The sequence below is a fragment of the Mandrillus leucophaeus genome, unplaced genomic scaffold (genome assembly GCF_000951045.1).
Source record: "Mandrillus leucophaeus isolate KB7577 unplaced genomic scaffold, Mleu.le_1.0 Scaffold338, whole genome shotgun sequence".
In the NCBI taxonomy this organism is placed as follows: Eukaryota; Metazoa; Chordata; class Mammalia; order Primates; family Cercopithecidae; genus Mandrillus; species Mandrillus leucophaeus.
The window spans coordinates 1,858,227-1,880,586 of record NW_012103565.1 but is presented as its reverse complement, the minus strand read 5'-3'; positions in this window follow the sequence as shown (position 1 = coordinate 1,880,586).

Sequence of the window (22,360 nt, the reverse complement as noted above, 5' to 3'; positions counted from 1 at the left end):
GGTCCCAAGAAATTAGGCTCTCACGCAATACAGAGTTGTTCAACTTCTGATGTCATATTGCTGACTGACGTGGAGAACATCACTTTTCTAACTGTTGACTATTAGAATGCGGAAAAGCCAGACTCCTAGGCATGGTGTTGGCCTACTGTGCTCCATTGTACATGCACTCACAGACGTGGTCACCATGTTGTCTCTTAAGAAAATCAGAGTTAAGTGCTGAATAACACAGTTTAAACAACAGAGAGTAATTACTTAATGGGCTCAGTGTATGTTATTTGGGTGATGGATACCTTAAAGCCCTGAGTTGACTACTGTGCAATGTATTTGTGTAAGAAAATTGCACTTGTATCCCATATGTTTATACAAATTTAAAAAACTATAAAACAAAAACACAAGCAACAGAAAGTGTTTTCTACAAATGTATTTTCTCCCAACATTAGAGTTTTCTTCCAAGCCTTCTCTTCCCCCTCCTACCTGAAGTATCCATATTTCCAAGGTTCTATCCTTGCTTCATCTTTCTCTTTTAAAAATTCCGTCTCAGGGATGTTCCATCTCTCCTCGTCTTCAGTTATCATCGCTCTGTTGAGGATTCCCAGATCCTCCCTGAACTTTCCCGAAAGGCAATTTAGCGAAGCTATGAAGACTGTGCATTTTCAAGCCCAGAGCTACACTTCATTGCCATGTGCCTTTGGGAGAGATTTTCAGCCTCTGGGTCTCAGTTTCCTTATCCATAGAATGGTGAGCAGTGCATGAGACAGTACCTGAAGGCATTTCAATATTAGCAAAGATATGCTGGCAATAAATGATATTAGGAGCATTTGCTTGTTAGAAAAATGTTTTTATTTTGTTTGATTAAAATGAATTTAGTTTTCCATTACCTTTTGAATAGGTAATAGATGTACATGTAAAATTTCAAAACGTACAACACGCTATGTGTGAAAAGTAAGTCTCTATTAATCTTTATCCTTCAATCAACCTTCCAGAAGCAACCACTTTTTTGGACCTCGCTCTTTCTAATTGCTAAGTAAGATGGTAAGTCCTCACTTAACATCATCTGTAAGTTCTTGGAAACTGCAGCTTTAAGCAAAATGATATATAATGAAACCAACTTTTTCTTATCAATGTTATAATGAAACAAGGAAATGATATTATTTGAGGACCTGAGGTATGTTGTTTTGCTTAAAAATCACAGTTTCCAAGAACTTATCAGTAATGTTAAGTCAGGACTTACTGTGTTCTATTGTATGGATATACAATAATTTATTCATTTTCCTATTTGAGAATATCAGGTTATATCCTACTTTATTATTAAAATCAGTGGTGAACATGTTTGGATATAACTGAGGATAGATTTCCAGAATTAATATTGGCGGGTCAAAGGATAATAGCATATTTTGCAGTTAGGTTTTTTTGAGCTATAATTTACATACAGTAAAATTCACCCTTTCAGTGTATAGATCTACAGGTTTGGACCAGTGAATACAGTTGCATAACACCAACACAATCAAGATATGAAACACTTCCATCATCTCAAAAACTTCCCCCATGTCTAGAGATGTATTATAGCCAATATGTACTAGCTTGAGAGAGCTGATTGTTAAAGTCTCAGGAATTCTCCAAGCCTGTTAGTAAAAACTTAATTTAAAATTAAATTATATAAACTTCAAATTAATATGTTGTCCTAAAACAAATGTGGTACTATATCAATATATTACACCAAAACCAAAAGTGTTACATGCTAAAAACTCGTTACTTCTAATTGTTTTATATTTTGCTATTATCTATACTCATGAAGCTATTTATATCTATTGTATCTGTATGGTGAAAATACTGTACAATATTGTGCTACTGTGCATCTCTTCCCAACAGTACCTTCAGTGTCATCACTTTAGTAGCTTAAAATTGGCCATGTTGAGAATATTTGCACTATGGTAATTGGCAATGCTACAAACCAGTGAGTTTTGATTTAGAGAACTTGTTAAACAAGTACCAATATACCAATGTTCATACCTTTTTATAGTCAACCCTTTCCCCCAGCCCCAGGCCCTGGCAATGACTGATCCGTCTTCTGCCTTTGTAGTATTACCTTTTCCTGAGTAAATGAAATCATACACAGTGTAGCCTTTTGAATCTGCTTCTTTCACTTAACATAATTGATTTGACATCCATGCTGTTGTGAGTATCAGTTGTTCCTTCTTATTGCTAAGTAATATTCCATTGTATGGATGCACACCATGTGTCTGTTCACTTGTTGATTGACACTTGGGTGGTTTCCAGCTCTTGGTGACTATGAATGAAACCATTATAAATATTAACATAGATGTTTTTATGTGAATATTAGTTTTAATTTGCTTGAGTATTAATACCTAGGAGTGTTGGGTTGTATGATAAGTGTATATTTAACCTTATAAGAAACTGTCAGTTTTCCAAAGTGACTGTATCATTTTGCGTTTTGACAAGTAATGTGTAAGAGTTCTAGTTGAGTTGCTTTACATCTTTGCTAACACTTCATTTGGTCAGTTTTTAATTTTTAGACATTCTAATAGGTGTATAGTGGAATCTCACTGTTGCAGCAAGAGCATTGGTCTGCTATAATCTATTACAAATTCTTGGAAGTGAAATCCTTTCCCTTTATTCCTGAAGAGCATTTGCACAAAATACATAATTTATAGGCTGGCTATTATTTCCTTTAAGCACTTTGAAGATATTACTTTTCTTTGGCTTTTAGCTTTCAACTTTTTCCTTCAAGAAGACAACTGTCATTCTTATTGTTGTTCCATTGAGGGTAATGTGTCTTATTTCTTGTATCTCTCTAAATTTTTTGTGGATTTTTTTTGTCTTAAGTTTTCAGATGCTTTACTATTATATGCTTAAGTGTGATACTCTGTGTATTTATCCTATTTGGAGTTTGTGAAATTTCTTGTATCAATGGCTTTCATCATTTAAAAAAGAATTCATAGCTATTATCTTTTCAAATAATACTCTTCCCAGATTCTTCTCTTTTTCTACTTCTGGGACTCCAATTATATAAATGTCAGACCTGTTCATCTTTTCTATTGGGTTCCTTCCTCTATTTTTATCTACTTCTGTGTCTCTTTATCTCTACCCAGATTTAAAAAAATTTTTCAGTTCACTGTATTTTGGCTGTGCTGTTAAACATTTGTTGATTTGTTAATCACAGTTATTCTATTTTTCATTCCATTATTGCCATTTGCTTATTTGTTATAATTTTCCTTATTTCTGAAATACTCCCTCTTGTCATTTAACTCCTCAAACATATTAACGTGGTTAGTAAAAGTCTGTGTCTGAAATTATCGAGACATATAATTCCAGACATAGACTTTTAGTAACTATTATATGAGTCTGCTTATATTGTCTGATTTTTTTCCCTGATTTTCAGTCAAGAGTTATATTTTTGTGTATGTCTTACTTATTTTGATTCAGTGCTGGTCATTGTGTATGAAACATTATGGAAAAATTTAAAGCCATTAAAATAATGGCTTGTGTCAATTTTGTTTATTAGCATGTGTGATTTGTTCTTAACTAGACATATTTTACACTTGAAGTAACATTTTACTGGCACTACATAAAGCAATTATTACTTTTCCCCAGGGATAATTTACTTTTTTTTTTTTTTAATGGAGACAGAGTCTTGCTCTGTTGTCCAGGCTGGAGTGCAGTGACACAGTCTCAACTCACTGCAACCTCCGCCTCCTGGGTTCAAGTGATTCTCATACCTCAGCCTCCCGAATAGCTGGGGCCTACAGGTGTGTGCCACCACGCCTGGCTAATTGTTGTATTTTTAGTAGAGATAGGGTTTCACCACGTTAGCCAGGCTGGTCTTGAACTGCTGACCTCAAATGATCTGCCCACTTTGGCCTCCCAAACTGCCGGAATTACAGGTATGAGCCACCACACTCAGCCAAGAATTTACTTTTGCTTCTGAAAGGCAGCTAAACTAGAATAAGATTCTCTTAATCCAATCAGAGAATGAGATGATTAAATCCAAGCTTCAGTTCTTCTGAGGTCTGGTTTATTTCCAGGCCATCCTTACTCTTAGTGTGTCAATCTTTGGAGTTCCAGATGAAATCCAGTCAGTATTTACCAGGTCCACTCTAGCTTGGTGGGATTTCTACTCCAATTTTCACCATCTCCTTAGCCCCAATTTTAGAAGACTATTAAAAACCCTTCCATTCTCAATCTCCCAGGCACTGGTTTTGAAACTGGCAGTGAATCCTCACGTGAAAAATTTTCCCGAAATATCAGCTCATCACTCCTGGCTTTCTCCTTCTTTGCGGATCTTGATTCTCCAAATTCTCACTCTCTTTGTGGCTCTCAGATGCTTTCAAACAGATTTTTAAAATGTATCTTGACTAATTTTTAATTTTCTCGCTAGGATAGTGGGCCTAAAACAGTCTAGATAGTTGTTTTTGGCTTCAGTACTCCATCAAAATTTCTAAAACATTTCTAGGTGATTCTAATGGGCAGCTAAAGTAATGGACATCTAGCATATGCTAGATGTCCAGCTAAACCATGGACATCTAGCATAAAGGGAATGCAAGAATCTTCATGAGTTGACTCTTTCAAACCTATGTAGCCTGATGTTTGACCAAAGCACTTTCTCCACTCACTGCCACCAAAGCCCATATGCCTTCGAGACTTACGGAACTACTTCTCATTTCTGACATGGCAGGCCACAAAGCTATCTCTTATCTTTAACCTTTTGCTTCTCTGCCTGGCCCACTCTTACTCATCCCTTTTATTTCTTTTTATGTGTCACCTCTTCCTGTACTGTACTGAACTGTTGTGTGTCCTTTCCATTCATTTGTGAGACAGGATTCCCAGCTTACCAGGAGCTGTTTGCTGCCTATCTTGTAGGGCAACATGAGGTCCTCTGGATGTTCTTTCAGTCTGAAGTAATATTTATTTTCCTTTAAGATGCTTCCCATTTCTTCCTATGCTGTCCCCCTACCAGCACTCTAAACCCAGTTATTAAGGCCATAATCTACTGAATGGAAGGACTGACAAAGGTGCTTAAATAATAATTATTGACTTACATGGAACATATTTTTCAAAATTAATAAAATTTCATGAAAGCAAGACTGTCCCAGAAATCTGCAGCCTAGGTTTAACCAAAGCCTTGGTTACATTCACTCCATATCTACCTGAATTAGTAAGAAAAATACTACCTTTCTTACTATGTATGAAAATGATGCTCAATTCTTAGTATATTGATCAATTATTCACTCTGTACTAACTTTCCTGGAGATAATATTAGTTAACTTTAGTTGGCCCTCAGTATGTGCCAGGAATTATGCTAAGCACTTCCTATATATTTTCCCATTTAACCCTCACAACATTTTTAGATGCTGCTATTACTGAGGCTGAGATACTAAGTTTCTTTATCAAGATCATATATCTGGTGGTGCCCTGATGCAGGACACAGTCAGGATATATATAACCTTAAAACCCATGCTTATTTGACTCTATATTAAACACTGGTAAGAAAAGCATGGTTCTCTAGGATCAGCTATACTTGAGTTAATATCTCAGTCCCATCACTAATTAATAGTATGTCATAGGGCAAGTTGCTTAACCTTTGAGGTCTTTAGTTTCTTTCAACTATAATAACTGAATTCAATTCTTTTCTGAAAAGTTCTGAGAAAAGGGTCTAGTAAGATGTCAATAGTATTATAAGTGCCTGATAAATATGATCACAGACACACACATATGCACATACTTTGTCCATATTTTTATTTTTCTTATTGCTGCCTATTTCATACCGTCTGTTATTTAACTCTATCTACTTTATTCATTTATACATCATTTTTCTACACTCTCGTCAGGGCTTGTGAATTTACTTACCAGTGGTGACATATTTATTATCAATTGCACAATTGCTTTATGTAGTTCTAGTAAAATGTTACTTCAAGTGTAAAATATGTCTAGTTAAGAACAAATCACGCATGCTAATAAACAAAATTGACACAAGCCATTATTTACTGAGCTTAAAGCTGGTGTTTGCTGAAAATCCTCAAGTCATTTCATTTTTGCTGAAGACTCATGTTTAAGTAATTATGTAAGATAGACATTCATTACTGTCAAGCCACACTTCTCTCTGCCTTTATGACAAAAAAAAAAAAAAAAAAAAAAAAAAAATAGCCTAGCTTTAAGTTCATGTTCTACAGAATTATTTCTCATTAGGGAAGAAAAGTCAGAGAGAGTTCTAAGAATCCTGGACTAAAGGTAAAAGCAATGCATCAGTACTGTCCGATATGTTATTTATAAACTGGCCTGAAAGGTGATCATATTTTAGCACATTTGCTTTTAGCCTGTTCATCTAGCTTTATCCTATCCCCTTGATATAAATACATTGCTGATGTAAGTTTCCTTGGTTTGTTTGAATATTGAGGTCTGTTTAACAACCACTTTTGTTCACCCAGGCAGGGAGCCCATCTGTGCCACTGGTGTGGGTGAAGATACCTGCAGGTCATTTGTAAGACCTGTCACCTTACAATACTGGCCAGAAAAAGGGCTGCAGAGAAGGGCTTGGTTTCCTAACTTTTCTGATAAGAATCATCTTGAGCACTTGTTAAACATATAGCTTCCCAGGTCTTTCCCACTAGACATTCTGATTCAGCAGGCTTGGGCATTTAGGGCTTAACAAAAGTCCAGGTAACTTTTCAAACTTATCTTCAGGTAAGTTTGGAAAGCACTGTTATCAAGGTTATACTTTTATAAAAATAAAAGTACCTTTTTATTTGAGGAAATGGATGCCATTTATCCTCCTGTGCTCTGTTTGGCAAGCAGTTCCTAGCATGCCACTGGGCCCTGACCATGGGGTATCAAGCGACCATCTGGTCAGAGCTGCCCATCTGTCAGATCCACCAAGTCATATGGTTGGGTGGCCAGCAGCAATCTATTGTGAGATGGACATGGTGTGTCTGGGATTAGGCACAATAAGCTGCATAAACAGGTGATCCTGACCCCAATCCCCATGTCACCCTCCACTCTTACACTGGTGTCTCTTTCAGCACAAACATGTGGCCACTTGGTGAGTCCTGTATTACTAGCTGATGGAGGAAGCAAAAAGCTAAGCTTCATTCAAAGAGGGGATGCTATTCTCTAGGACACAATACTGTACACTGGAAACTAACAACATTATATATGGTGCTGTGACTCCAACAGGTAGACTAAATGTGCCTAGGAACTAAGGGGTAGAAGTAGGAGTAGCCCAATGTACCATCATTCCCAGTGACCCACCTGGGGAATGATATGGCTTGGCTGTGTTCCCACCCAAATCTGACCTTGAATTGTAATAATCCCCATGTCAAAGATGGGGCTAGGTGGAGATAATTGAATCATGGGGATGGTTTCCCCCATGCTGTTCTCGTGGTAGTGAATAAATCTCATGAGATCTGATGGGTTTATAGATGGAAGTTTCCCTGCACAAGCTCTCTTGTCTGCTGCCATGTAAGACTTAGCTCCTCAATCGCCTTCCACCATGATTGTGAGGTCTTCTCAGCCATGTGGAACTGTGAGTCAACTAAACCTCTTTCCTTTATAAATTACCCAGTCTTGGATATGTCTTTATTAGCAGCATGAGAACAAGTCTGTTCTCATGGGAATTTGTGCTTCCTCTCCCTGAAACTTTAGGCTGTGTGGGTTATCATGCCAAAATACCAGCATTAAAGGAAAAGAGTCACTATACAGGTAGGAATAACTGACCCTGATCACCAGTAGGAGGTAGGGACATGTTACACAAAAGATGCAACAATCTGAAAGTCTGGCATACTGGTTGATAAAATTCGGCTGTGTCCCCACCGAAATCTCATCTTGAATCGTAGTTTCTATAATCCCCACATGTCATGGGAGGGACTCAATAGGAGGTAATTGAATCATGAAGGTGTCTATCCCCATGCTGTTCTTGTGATAGTGGATAAGTTATTACAAGATCTGATGGTTTTATAAAGCGCTTTCCCCTCTTTGCTTGACACTTTTCCTTCCTGACGCCATGTGAAGAAGGATGTGTTTGCTTCCCCTTTCTCCATGATTTTAAGTTTCCTGAGGCCTCCCCAGCTCTGCAGAACTGTGAGTCAATTAAACTTCTTTATTTTATAAATCAATAAGTATCAGGCAGTTCTTTATAGCAGTGTAAGAACGGACTAATACACTGGTGATCCACTGGACTAGTGTGTTTTAGTATGACTATATGCAATTTTGGCAATATGTAAGCAAATACAGTAGCAACATCCTGAGAACTTGCTAACAAAGGATTAAGACCTTCAAGAATGATGGTTTGGTCATTCCATCTGTGAACCACCTAGAACAGCAGACGTAATGGGTAAGAGTGAAGGGAATCTAGAATGGGCAGTAGAGAAGAGAGACCATGAGTATCAGTGCAGCCTAAGACCATCTATATCAGTGGGGGCTAAAGTTCATATGCTTAACCTTTCTTTTATATATTTTCTCAAGCGATGAGACCAACCAGAATCCTGGAGAAACTGCAGATGGGGTAAATAGTGTAAGTAAGTGGGTCTGAGAAACTGGGTGCTTATTACTGGGCTTTGGGGATCTGCAGTGTGCCATCCACATTCACCCGTCAGGACCCAGGGACTGACTTGCCCAACTGCCAGGAGAGTTGACCTCTGATGGCTGTGTCTGTATCTGAAAATTGCCCTTGACTGATAAGAGCCCACCTTGCCCAAAGTATGTCCTGGTCTGGGGGCAGCCCACATACAATGACTAAGAGGTGTGGGGAATATCATATTGGTGTCATTTGTCTCAGTTGGAGACAACTCTGAATGGCCTTCCCGGCTCTTGTGGGGATTGGTTGAGATCTCTCTTGCAACTACATTGAAGTCCAACTTTTCCCTCTGCCCAGTCCTGCTTCCACTGTTTCTTCTGGGTGTTGTTCCTGAGAGCAGCCTATGATAAACCTTCTGTATGCCAACCTTTGCCTCAGAATCTGTTTCCAAGGATCCCAACCTAAGACATGATGTAACTTGATTTCTAATCTAGCTTTCATGTAGTGCCTCTGACTGCAGTCTACAAGGCATATGAAATGTTGTCTGGAAGAAATCTGAGAAATGTAGTAATTTGCCTCGAAAACTCTGAATTAATGGAAAGCATGCCAGAATAGGGACAGACCACATGCAAAGAAGCAAATCAGATTATCAGCTAAGCCAGCCCATGAAGATACAACTAAGAAGTCCAGGGTGCTGATTGACATCTTAAATTAGGAAATGCTGGCTGTTAACTGCCGTCTCTCAGAGTGGAGAGAATGCTTGCTTCCACTTCAATGTCTTTGTTCCCCTAGTTGTCAGCACAAAGTGGTTTCTCCTTTGGAGTTGACTAAGCATGGCCGACAGGCCAAGTAGCATATTCTTCAAACTGTGTGCTTTGAATAACTCTTATTCATGCACACTTTGGGGCTTTGTGACGGACACTGACATTTACTGATGGTTTACTCAATGCCAGGCATGGTGTGATTTCCTGAAAAATGATCACAGTGACTTTATATTTTGGGTATAAACATATAGAAAAATGGGAACAGAGACTCAGGAGTTTATCTTTAAAAAAAAAAATCATAGTGGCATTTGAACTTGCCTCTAACTCCTGAGCCAAGTCTCTTTCCACCATACCGCAATGGCCCTTGAAAAGCAGAGCAAGTCTTCCTTTCCCACCAGAGTCCAGTTGAGCTGATTGCTCTGTGGGTCTGATGAAACAAAGGGTCTTGGTTTTACATTTCCCCCAAAGATGCTTCTGATGTGTGTGGTCTCACTGCCATGGAGCACATCCTGGGTAGCAGTCCGTCCCATGTGCCACCAGAAACAATGAGAATCAGTTCAGATAGACTTGGAAGGCTGGACACAGCTCCAACACCATTCCCGTAAGAACAGCTTGGAGGTCAGGACCTGCTGAAAGCAGGGCAGGAAGAGAGCCGCTGTGTCTTAAAAGCAGTGCACTGTCCTTCCCATGTTCTGCCGAGATGGCAAGCTCACAGCTAACACGTGCAGCTGCAACATCTTAAGCGAGTTCCTCATACCAAAGGACACGAGGTGGAAACCTCTGTTGGCAAATTAGAAGGCAACTTAAACCTTTTCAATTATTTACCTGAATGTATGGAAATAATTTTTTAATATCTGTTTAATCTGTTTAATTAAATGAGAATTGCATTTATGGGACAGGAACTAAGATTTACCCAGTGCTTACTGCACACTAGATTCCAAGCAAGGCAGCTCTACAAATGAACTCTCTCCATCACCCTGTGAGTTGGGCATTGTTAGCTGACACTTATGGATAAGGAGATCAAGAACTTGGAGAAATTTAGTAAATCACCCAAGGTCCCCACACTAAGGAATGCCAGGCAGAATTTCTAATGCAGTCTGCCTGATCTGAAGGCCACATTTTGTCTAATGCAAAATTTAAGAAGACAAGCCAGACAAGGTGAATATGGCTGAGCCAGTGTCATCTGTGGAGCTCACATTCCCTCAGAACTCCTTTGCTGAAATGCACTTGCCTTGTCTATCTCAGGAATCAAAGGTGACTTCGCAGTCTTTATGGAGGAGATGCACTCACAGATGGTGCATAGATTTCTCTGCCAAGGGCTCTTAAATATGCTGTGAATATATTCTCCTGAGGAATTCACCAAGTACACTGGGTCTTCGAGCCATAGACTACACAGACACCTGCACACACAGGACTCACACTCTGCCCTGCATGTTCTCACGCACAGATGTACATTTTCTTCCATTCTCTCTTGAGCTTTCTCTCTCACAACACACCTGTTGCTGCCTCTCAACAAAGGCAGTCTTGTGCTGTGAAAGCACCAATTCAGAAGGAAAACATAAACCAGATGGAGAGAACGGCAGAAGGGAAGTTCTTAAGCAAGTAAATAACATAACATGTCTCACGAATTTTTCCATTTTCCCTTGGGGTAAAGATGAAGTAAAGCGATGCAGTGCCCACCTGTCCCAGTGTTCTTGCCAATTGCAGTTCATTTCCAATTTTAACAGAGGAAAGTGGCCCCCTAGGATTGTCCAGTCAGTGGCAGATGAAGGCAGTGCCTGGAAATGTTAGTTGCTAGAGGAACTGAATATGATGCAGCAGATTTCAAAATATTGAGGGAAGTTGTGATGTTCCTTTGCTGACAATCAAGAGAAGATGTAAATTTGGTACCAGTTCATTTAATTTTACAGTTATAATCCTAGCAAAACTATATATATCTGTAATGTACAACTTGGCAGTAAATATATATATATATATGTGTGTGTGTGTGTGCACGCGCACGCGTGTGTATGTATATATATTTTAACTATCTCACTGGATGGAAAACACCATAGCTAGTTTGGGTTTGGTTTGTTTACCTCTTTCAAATCTCATGTTGAAATTTGATCCCCATTGTTAGAGGTGGGGCCTAATGGAAGATGTTTGGCTCCTAAGGACAAATCATTTATGAATAGCTTGGGTTCCTTGAGGTGGTGAGTGAGTTCTTGCTCTGTTAGTTCCCATAAGAGATGGCGGTTAAAAAGAGCCTGGTACCTCTCCTCCCCACACCACTCCAGCCCAACTGGCTTCATGTTGCCTTCTCTGTCTCCGTGTGATCTCTGCACGTGCCAACTCTACTCTGCCTTCAGCCTTGAGCAGAAGCAGCCTGAGACCCTCACCAGAAGCCAAGCACATGCTGGTACCATGCTTCTTGCAAAACCTGCAGAACTGTGAGCCAAATAAACCTCTTTTATTTATAAACTACCCAGTTTCAGGTATTCCTTTATAGCAGCAGTCCCTAACCTTTTTGGCACCAGAGACTGGTTTCCTGGAAAACAATTTTTCTACAGATAGAGTGGGTGAGGGCCTAGGAATGGTTTCAGGATGATTCAAGTACATTATATTTATTGTGCACTTTATGTCTATTATTATTACATTGTAATATATAATTAAATAATTATACAACTCACCATAATGTAGAACAAGTGGAGAGCTTGTTTTTCTGCAACTAGACTGTCCCATCCGGGGGTGATGAAAGACAGTGACAGATCATTAGGCTTTAGATCCTCATAAGGAGCACACAACCTAGATCCCTCGCATGTGCAGTTCACAATAGGGTTCACGCTCCTAGGAGAATCTAATGCTGCTCCTGATCTGACAGGAGGTGGCGCTCAGGCGGTAATGCGAGCAATGGGGAGCAGCTATAAATACACATGAAGCTTTGCTCACTGGCCCACTGGTCACCTCCTGCTGTGTGTGACCCTGTTCCTAACTGACCATGGACTGACTGGTCAGTTGTGGCCTTTTTGGAACTGGGCCATACAGCAGGAGGTGAGTGGCAGGAGTTGGGGACCTCTGCTTTATAGCAACCCAAACAAAGACAACCATGATGACATCTTGAGTTTTCCTTATAAAAATGTTCTGAAAATCCAAGTGCTTACTGGGAGATGCTCAATTCAAAACTGAATCATTACAGGGTTTTACTTTTGTTTTCCTTTGTCTTACTTTCCTTTTCATAGAGGAGAGAGAAAAATCTGAGCAAGGTAAATAAACGTAGATACAATGGCCAATGAAGAGTGAGAGCCATAGAGTTGCAGGTGATGAATTTTTAGTGATCATTTCCCATATTTTACAAATAAAGACACGAGAGGCCCAGAAACATTGCCCACAAAGGCTCCAGGTCCACAGCTGTCAGGAAGGAGCCCCCTATGTTTTCTGACCCCATGTCCAGCATACACACCACCACATTACCCCGCCCAGAGGGAAAATATTAGAGAGGGTAAAAAGGAAGCCGGGAACTTTTCCTACAGGAGTGATCCACCTTAAGATAACATCCAAAACAATGGTTACACTGACATCACCTTCAACATGGTTCCTGTTGCCTGGGATTCACGCAGTTGTGACTATTTTGGAGCAAATTTGGAGAAATGTTAATTCACTCTCTCTAGTGTCCTGAAATGGATTGAATGGTGCAATATATTGTATTGCATGGCTCCTAACCCAATTCCAAGGAGTTTCTTGGGCAGCAAGAGGGCTGAAAACCAACATTTAATATTTCTGTATCAAATTACATTTGCAGGGTTCATGAACATCTCATTTTCTAATTCCGTTTCTCACAAAACAAGCCAACATCTGCCTTTTGTTATTTCTATCGCTCATTGTTTTTGAAATATTTGTAGTACATTTTGAATAAAACTCCCTTGACAAAAACTGCCTGGCAGGCTCTGGGCACAGTCATACCCTTGGTGAAAAGCTCGTATCTCCCAGCTTCTCATCATTTCCAATACACCCATGGGTTTATACACCCATAGGGCAGGATGCTTCCTGAGGCTACATACGGACTTTGACCAAAAGGTCAGACCAAAACTCTCTGGGAATTATGAAAAAGAAAGAGTAAACCAGGCAATCTGTGGAAGGGGGTGATCTTATAGGATTAGGTGGGGACAAAGGTGAGAATCTTCTTCCCTTTCCTTTTCACACTTTGCCAACTTCTTCCTCTCTGCCTTCTATTTTTTGTGAAGAGACTGAGAAGAGACAAAAGAAGTGCTATTAAGGTGTTTGGGGTTAGGGCCAAAATTAACAAGAAAACTGAAAGTCCTTCAAAGATGATCTAGGATAAGTTCCACTGTATCCCACTGCTTTAAGGAGGGCAGAAGGAGAGAAGGGAGGATTTGTTCTGTGTTAGTCAAATGGAAATGGAAGGAGACCCAGCAGATGAAGAAGAGGGCTTTAAGCCACAATTCTTCACCAAGAGTTTGGTGAATCTTCCTAGTATATAGCACAGTGGCCCCTTTATGAAGGAGATGCTTTAGGTCAAATTTTTAATCTATCTTTTCAAAATCTCAAATCAATCCACATTCCTTTGAAACAAGTGAGTCATAATTGCTAGCTGGGTCATAGGGAAACTGTGGCCTTGAGGCACAATTGACCCAAGAAAAGGCACCTCCGCTACACAAAGAGTTGCATAATGTTCCCTCTTAAAGCCTCATTGCTGCTTCATAAATCCCAGCTAATTCACGTTGCATGGGGTAGAACATATAATAGAAAATAAGAAAGCACATTTGGAGTCCAAATATTAGAATTAAAATTCTGCCCCTGTTGATTTCTAATCAGATAGACTGTGATTGCCTGAACATTTCAAGCCTCAGTTTCCTTATTCACAAACGAGAGGAAATTTATGAGATTTAGTTGAAAATCAAATAGTAACAAATGAAAGCACAACAGGATGCTCAATAACTGTGACGGGCAGTGCACATGAAAGGGTCATCATCAACGCCCAGCTTGTGGCTGATCGCTCCTCAGGGGCCAGCTCTCTCCCATGAAAAACCAGGGAGTCCTTGTACTGATTTTTTAAAATTTATGAAACATGAGCTCATTGGGAAATCTTGAACAAACAGAAGCTTTCCCACTCTTTTAATTCAAAACATTTCTAAAAGGTTCATTTGGCCCATTTTCTGGCCTTATTAAGTTAAACATAAGGGACAGAACAGAGTATTGATTTCAGCACTTGCAGGAGTTGCAGCATTGCTGATCAACACTAGAGACAGGAACATGGAAGAGGAGGTTGCACTGGGAAGGAGACAGAGAAGAAACTCGGGTCCAGGGAGGCCAAGACACGTCCTGTAGGCCCATCTGTCTGTGCACACCCAGTTAGGATGGTGCTGATTGCCCAATCCCTTCAAGCCTGCTCCTTTCCTAGTTCTCTCTGATTCAGTCGATGGCAGTTCCCTCTTCTACTAGCTCCAGCGAAGGCCCTGGGAGCCCTCCTGGGCTCCTCTGTCACACCCTTCATGTTCACTTCATCAGCACAGTCTTGGACTTTACCTTGATTTCAAACTGAGAATCCCACTACTCCTCTCCACTTCACTGCCCTGCTCCATCCAAGCTGCCATCCTTTCTCCATCGATTGGTTCAATAGCCTCCAAATGGATCTCCTCACTCTGCCCCCGACTTTCCCACTCCCCTTAAGTTTATTCTCAATAGGGTACCGAGAGAGATCCTGCTAAAGTGTGGATCAGATCAAGTCACTCCTCTATTCAAACTCTCCAAGGGCTTCCCAACTTTAGAAGCAAAAATCCTTACGATGATCTGCAAGATTCTCCACACTGTCACCCCTTGTTTTCTCTGTGCCTCACCTTAATCCCCTCCCCCACCCCTGGCCTCTCTCTTTTAACTCTTTTCTGGCCTCTTCACTGTTCCTTAAACACACAAAGTAACCTGTTGCCTCGGGGCCTTTGCAGTTGCTGTTCTCTTTCTTGGAACGTTCTTCTTCCCCGAGACACCTGCAAGGCTGGCTCCCTCAGCTCCTTTCGGTCTGGATTCAATTGTTACTTTCTCAATGAAGCCTTTTCTGACCACATGGCCTAAAATAGTAACCTGCTCTCCACTCTCACTCTTCCGCATATACTTTCTATAACTGTTTTCTGCTTTATTTCTTATTAGCATTTAGGATTATCTGATACATTATATATTTGACTTATTGTTTTATTTTTCTTCCCTATAAAAATATAAGCTCTATGAGAGTAGGAAGCTTACATTTTGTTCAGGAGAGTGCCTAGCACAAAGTAAGTACTCAATGAACAATTTTTAACAGATGAATGACTGAAATGACCAAATAAAAATAAAATCCCGACCACAGTTTTTATTTTTTCTTTTTTTAGAGACAGTATCTCGCTCTGTTACCTAAGCTAGAGTGCAGTCATAGCTCATTGCAGCCTTGATTCCCTAGGCTCCTGCGATTCCTGCCCCCACCTCAGCCTCCAAAGTTACTAGGGCTGCAGGCATGCACCACCACACCTGGCTAACTTTTATGTAGAGATGTAATCTCACTGTTACCCATATTGATTTCAAATCCTGGCCTCAAGCAGTCCTCCAGCCTCGACCTCCCAAACTGCTGAGATTACAAGCATGAGCCACCATGGGCCCTTGACTACAGTAGTTTAAACAGAGAACAGAAACCTAACACAACTAGAAGTTTCAGATTAGGCAGTGTAGGGCTCTACAACGATGCCATCAGAGGCCCAGTTTTTTTTTTGTTGTTGTTGTTGTTTCAATTTCTTTTTTTCAATTTTTTCATTTCATCATACTTAAGTAAGTTTTTGCGTCATGACTGCAAAATGGCTGCTGCCCCACCAGACAACACATGATCTTTCCAAAGCAGGGGGAAGAAATGCAATGCAAAATAGGAAATGGCAGCATTTCTATTAGGAAAGCAAAAACTTTCCCAGAAACTCTCAACTTATATCTCATTAATCAGAACCTTGTGGCATGGCAACCCCTTGCTACAACACTAAACAAAAACTGGAATTTTGTTAATGAGGAATGGACACAGGGCAGGTGGCTCCCAGTATTTGTCATAGAGCAAAAGTCTCTGTCACCCTTCAACTTCAGCTCATGCTTCTCTGCTTGGGATAAGAAGGCGCTTATGAGACCCCAAGTCAAGGGAATGAGTTTGGGGAAGCCTTAGATCTAGCTGTTGTTGGAGAGAAAACCTGAGTCCTCCTCTGGCAGAGGAGCTGTGGAATCAGACACCTACAACACTTTGGCAGCCATGTTCCCAGTGTAGGAATGAAGGTGACCCAGAGGATAATGAAAATGTCCAGAAAAGGCTCACATTGTCCAGAGAGATAGTCCCATCAGCCTTCACCTCTTTGCTTCCAGGTGTTACGGAGGCCCCACTGCAAATTATTCTAGCTGTGGTGACAATGATGCTTTTATTGTGTGCCTTGACATACAGGAGAGACACCTAAGTGTAGACTTGGCTCACTGTACCCTCTGAACCAGTGGTTCTCAACAAGGAAAGATCGGCTGGGAGATATGGCAGCTTCCACCTGCCCCCAACTACAATAACACATAGAGAGCAGAGAGCATCTCTGTGCAAACCCACTCCCTTTTCCCTCAAGGGAAGAATATTTTCAACATCTCCCCAGGCAATTCTGATACCCAACCCTCTGGACAGGAAGTCCCTCTGTTCTCAACCCAGAAGTTTCAGTGTCAAGGAGCAAAGTGACAGGGGTTGGTCCTATTCCATTTTTTTTCTTTTTTATTGATACATAATATTTTTACATATTTTCGGGCTACATGTGATATTTTGTTATATGCATAGAGTATGTAATTATCAAGTCAGGGCATTTAGGATATCCATCACCTTGAGCATTTATCATTTCAATGTGTTGAGAACATTTTAAGTCCTCACTTCTAGTTATTTTGAAATATATAATCTATTGCTGTTAACTATAGTCACCCTACTCTACCATCAAACATGAGAACTTATTACTTCTATTTAACTGTACATTAGTACCCACTAACCAATATCTCATCACCTGCCTGTCACCCTCCCACCCTACTCCATCCTTCCAAGCCTCTGGTAACTATCAGTGCCAGGAATATGGGCTTGGCTCACTTATGGTGTGACTGTAGACCTGCACCTCCCGGTCACTATCCTGTCCCAAGACAAAGGCGAACACCATTGCAAGCTGCAGAGGCCACCCAGGAATGGGCCATGTGCAGACCCAGAGCTTTGCTAGCCCAAAACATTAATGATTCTGCAGAGCCTTGGGTGGGAAAGCAGTCACTGGACTTCTTTATTCAGTTCCTTTTTCTTTGCTGAAAGGCCAGAATCCAAGACTTAGAGACAAGGTCTGATCCCTTTGGGACTCTTGTAAGAGAGGCCTACAGCCCTTCTTCAGAGAGGAGGAGATCTATGCCCTGTATTTGCTATAATTATAATGACGGGAAGCCAAAAACTTCAGCCTCCTCCCCCCGTGTTCCCACGATGCTGAGGATGGAGGATGGGACCCCAGTTTATTCACCTCTTCAGAGACCACTGCTCAGGCTGCCCTGAGAGACGTCCTTGTCTTTGCAACTCCAAGCCGGTTATGGGCAACAGAAGCCCAGCATGTGTGTTGGTTTGTGGGGAAAAGGAAAGGTGGGGACCTACATGCTGTGATTGTAACATCTAGAAGCCTTGAGAAAGGTCTCAAAACCTGTCATAAAAGAGTTGGTGGAAAGGCCTGAGAGGCTGACATGAGAGAAGATTGAGGGCATTTAATAAGGGACTCTAAATATTTGAAGGAAAAATTAGGCATATTCTTCAAAGTATCAGCAGGAAAAGCAAGGTAGAAGTTACAAGAAGTTGCACAGGTGTTTTCTTTCTTTTCTTTTAATCAGCAAGAGCTATAAGACAATGGAACAGATTTCCCCTGACGGTGGTGAGTTTCCTGGTTCTGGATGTGTCCGAGCAGAGCCTTATCTAACAGGCATGTTGCTGAGTTGACTCTCATTTCACGGAGGCAAAGACTAGATGTCCTCTTCCAGCCTTGAGATTCCTTAAAGGTGTGATATCCCCTTTGCCCACCCCCATGTGACCCAGGGCTCCGCGTCCATCACTGCAGACGGCAGATCTCTCCCTCTTTCCCACATTGCCCTTTGAGGGAACAAACATTAACAATTCTCACCACCAGTGTGAATGCTTCAGAAGGTTTTCTCCTATGACAGTGGCAATGACTCAGGGGAACTTGGCTGGGCTTCAGCTCACTCCTAGCTCAGTCAACTCTTACAGATTAGTGGATAGCTTCAGTAAAGCCAGTGTGGTTACTCAGCAGGCTGGCTTTGGGACAAGTTCTCTAACTCTTACAAAACAGATTTCCGATATCTCTGATGCAATGTTGATTCAGCAGGTCTGGGATAGAAAGTTGTAAAAGTGCTCCCAGGTGATTCTCATAGTCATGTTTGGGAACACTTTCCTAAGCTTTTCCTCAACCAAACCCCTAAAGATCCACTGGGAAGAATTATTTTGACCTTATTTGATCAAGCTTGAATCAACAGGCACTATGCCCCATAAGGATGGCTAAAGTTTTTCAATTCTTTCTACACAATGTTCACCTGGGATTTGAAACTAACGTACATGTTTCACTGGATGGTCATTGTTTGTCTGCACATCCTCCTTCCCTCCTGTCCCAGCCCCTACAATGCTCTAGCTCTGCCAGGGCCAGAACTATGTCTTTCTTCTTGGGATTTCCTGCGTCCAGCACAAAACTAGGCATAAACCAAGTGTTCAGTATTTGAGAAAGGAAGAAGGGTAGATGGGAAGGCAGGATATGCTTGTCCAAAGGATCATGTCAATTTCAACAAAGATTGCTTGAGTCCTGTGCAAAAAAATGCAAGGGACAGAGTGGGTTGGGAGTGGTTCTGTACTTGTGCATGTGAAATGGGCACTGAGTGTTACTAGTTTGTTTCTATGTCTCACCAAAGTCATAAGGCCTCCCAGTGCTAAGAGTGCAGTTCACCACTCTTGCCTTTCCTCAGGCTCTTCAGCATGTTTTTGAGTGTTTATGCCGCTCCTCATAAAGATAGCTGCTGCTATCCTGACTGCAGATTTTTCTAAAGTCATTCACTTGCACTTTTATTTTAGTAAAAACCATGAGTACCTTGAGATGAATACATTATGGAGACAACTGTCATCACGACCACATGTGGTATTATTTACTCATGTCAGTTTGAATGATTAATGTGGAAAAATGGCTGGGGAGCTAATATGATTGAGGGCTGGATAGGACAATGTCTGTGTGATTTCAAACAATGCCCATACTGTGCGTGGTGAGTCGCAGAAACATGAATAGCTGGCACTACTGCCTCCTCTCTCTGCCGACTCCCTTTCTTGGCTGGATTCTCCCCCAAACTCCCCACCCCCAGAGACTCCAATTTTCCGTCTACAGCCAAGGAGGAGAAAGCAGGGACCCTTTAAACTTTACCAGACTGGGGGTTGTGTGTGGTGTCAGCCATCTGGCTGATGTCATTGGTGACTCCTCAGCCAGCCAGAGGGCAGAGGAGACTCACGAAGCCTTGAAAGAGAATCCTGGATTGTTGGTTGGTCTTGGCTCTCTTTAATGAGTGGATAATATCATAAACCAAATGACGGTTTGTTCTTCAGAGAAGCATCGTTGCAGTGGAAGAGTTTTGTTGAGAACAAGGCGCTACAAATCAATCAGGGAATTGTTCTGTAGGCCTGCCAGGTCTATAAATATCTAGACTCCTGCTTACCAAGTAGTGGATGGATGTACTTCTCCAGGTAATAAGAATTTTCTGTGTTCTTTTTCTTGTGGCAAGCCTGAGAGACCACAGGATGAAACCTTTTCTCAGCCTCCATTGTCATTGCTACCCGTGCAATTGTTAGTTGCCTCCCTTTGGCTGAGATATTGGGGTGGAGAGCTTGCTAGATCCATGCTAAATGCCTTGAATGTGTTGCCTCATTTAAACATCAAAGTTGATGAAAAAACTGAGGTTCAGGGGGTTGAAATAACCAGCTTGAGGTCACACTGTGGTGAATGACCCAGTGGAACTGGAATCCAGGGCTGTCTGGCCCTAGAACCTGAGCTGGTCACACATCTGCCTTGTGTGTCATCAGCTTTAATCCCATTCTTTTGGCTTTGTGGTGTGTGTGGGAGGAAGGGCTCACTGTTAAGAGAGGAAAGTAGAGGGAGTGACAGAGGGCAGCCCCCTTCAGGCTGCCTACTACAGAGTGACCAGCAGGCCGGTGGCGGGGGAGGGATGATGGGCAGGCAGGCTAACAAACAAAAGAGACAGTGAAAAGAGACTGTGGCTTTTTCTGTCTGGGTTACAAATCATGGTGCCAGTCTCAGCAGTGTTGGTTAGGGAGGGTTCTTTTCTGTGACGTCACTTCAGCTTTGAGGCACAAGTTGTCTAGTGCATAAGATACAATGAGAGATTCAGCCAGCATAGAACACTGTGAATGTCTCCTAGAAATGTTACTGCTTTGATCCTTATCAAGAAATTCCCTCACCTTTTAAAAGGGACCTCATGCCAATGTGGGGCACTTGGGGCTCACATTTGGCCGTGGCTATGCTGCCCTTGGGGTCCTTGGTTCTGCTACGGTATGCAGATGGCTGTCAGGCTTTTCCCCACTCCTATGGAATAACCCTGTGCACAACACTTGAGGACATGAAGACAAGTTTTCTGCAGAGCGCTGACACCAGCAGCCCCTTGTGTGTGGTCTGTGATATGGTGTCAGACAAGACCTGAAATCAGGTTCAGCAGCTTGTTTTCTCACAACATGGAAAAGCTCTGTCTTTCACACCAGTAGACACCAAGAAACAAAAAACAAGACTATGATTCTGCCTGAGAAATTTGTAAAAATGTTCAAGCAGGGGTGTAAAAGAAAACCAGAATGGAGTGACAATGTGGGATCTAAACATTTGACCTGTGACACTAACTTTTATTTTTTTCATTCCTATTATTTTAGAGTTGCTCATTTTTGAAATTCCTGTCTCCTTCCTGTTCTGATTTTTGATCCAGCATTAGTCATTTTGACCCAGAATAATTTCACACCATATTGCATCAGCATTTTCCTATCTTTATTCTACTTCGGGGATAGGGCAGGAATCCATATATACCTTATAAAAAGAAAAGTGATTTTGTACTTATTTCATTTCACTAAAATGTTCTGGCTAGAACTGCCTGATTTGACCTCCATTCTTTTTGATGTCACCTGACTTGAAGACAGCCCCAGGGACAGGCACCAGATAGTAAGGGATGGAGGCATAAATGGTCACTGGAAATCCACACTACTGGTCAGAGCATTAGTTGAGCCAGCATCCCAGGTTCTTTACTCTTGATAAAATTTTAGATGAAATTTTAATTAGTAATGTGACCACATCTCTGAATGCCAGTGATCTATCTGGTTTGGATACTAGAGCTTCTCTCAAACTATGCTACAACATCTTCTACCCATGATTTGAATGTGGTGTTTTTCAAAAAATGTCATTTCAGGAGAAAATCCTAGGGTGCTAACAAAAATGAAGATTCCTGGTCCCCACTCTAAACCTACTCAATATGACCCTCTGCAGATGGGCCCAGAGATATGTATATATTTTTTAAAAGCCCTGAAAGCGATTTTTGGGCATACTGAAGTGAAAAAACTACAGGTTTAGACTTAAGGTGACTTAAGCAACACTTCTGTAGTTCTGCATAGTCAACATTAGTGATTAGGAAAGGTTCAGATGTCCTGAGAACTGGCATTCATCTACTCATTCATTTTGCAAGTCTTTATTGAATACCTTCCGATATTCAGTCTTGAAAGGAGAAGACAAGTGTGTGTCTAGGATAGTGGTTCTCAAACTTGTGTGTATGTCAACATCATGGGGAGCTTTATAAGAATAGTCTCTCTCTAAAATAAACACATACAACACACACACACACACACACACACACACACACACACACGTACACACAGCCCACACACACACTGTGCCTTTGTAGGTCTGGGATGAGACCACTACATATTTGAGATGGTGATTCTGATATGCAGTCAGCATTAAGGAAACATTTTATTAGAGAAACTCTCTGTGCACCA